Genomic DNA, 1258 nt, shown 5'->3' with positions numbered 1-1258 from the left:
TCTGGCTCTCCTTACTACTTAGTATCAGAAAAACCCTGGCAAATTACTTAACATCTCCAAGCCCTTGTCATCCACAAAGAAATACTATCAGTACTGTTGGTAATGCTTAGCATTAAACCAAAGAAAACAGAATAGCTTAAATTGCTTTCTTTACTTAAATTTGAAAGCCAGTATATCTTCAGGGGAGTGGTAATTAAAGTTGAAAAACTGTAAAAGTCCTTCCATATTTACTTGAGAATTTAAATCTATGGTATTTTAATTTCAATCTAGTTCTATAGAAAACATCATGCAATGTATCAATTTCATAATATAAATTTCCTAATAGGTTATAATGAACATCAATTTTCTTTATTTATAATTAGTAATATTATCATATTCCAGGTACAAAGTGGAACCTTTGAGAGTAGGAACTTCACAGAGCTGCCTTGTTTTTCCTGGTCTCTCAAGTTTTCTGCTTTTGACAAAGTATAGCCTTACCACATTTCTATTTTCATGCTCTATTAGTGGAAAATACTTGAGTTCTCCTTTTCTGACAGGTTTCCACCTTACACATGTCCTGGCTTTTGCAAGTTTTACTGTTCTGATGCTGAGTCATTCACGAATTCTAACAGTATTAAAACCTTAATTTGAATTGACTGGATCTCACATTAAATGCAACAGACCTAAATAAACTGCTGCTGTCTTTCTAAGTTTGAGGTACTAGTCTCTTTAAATCCTTGACTATAAAATTTACAACTGTGGGGGGTGACAGAAATCCACTAGTCTGAACTCCTTCATTTAATTATAGGAGAAATGAGGCACAGAGAGGTTAATACAGATCCTTATTAGAGATTCAGATGCTTTGAATCTTAGAATAGTGCTCTTTGTACCACACCATAATATCTCCATTATTAAATTCAACATAGAAAGCACTAATCCATAAGTTTCTTGCTGAGTTGGAAGGCATTTTAATAGGTTACCCAGTCCAACCACCATATTAAACAAAGATTGTATCTCTACTATCCAAGACACAAAGGTTTCTATTATAAGGAAGCATTAAATAAAGACAGACTACTGTAGTTTCATGTCTTGATGACTTCAAGGACAGAGCTCTGTTGTTCCTGTTATTACACTTCATCCTGCATAAGAAATAATCCCATGATACAACAGGACATTTCTATGAAATATACAACAAATGATATATAATTTCCTAAATTAAAAGTGCAAATGACATGGTGCTCGGTAACCAGGCATGTCAGCTTTTGTGCTTTAATTAGTG

The sequence above is a fragment of the Orycteropus afer genome, unplaced genomic scaffold (assembly GCF_000298275.1).
Source record: "Orycteropus afer afer isolate SDZICR_OR568_19922 unplaced genomic scaffold, OryAfe1.0 scaffold00578, whole genome shotgun sequence".
NCBI lineage: Eukaryota > Metazoa > Chordata > Mammalia > Tubulidentata > Orycteropodidae > Orycteropus > Orycteropus afer.
Note: the sequence above shows the minus strand (reverse complement) of the source record.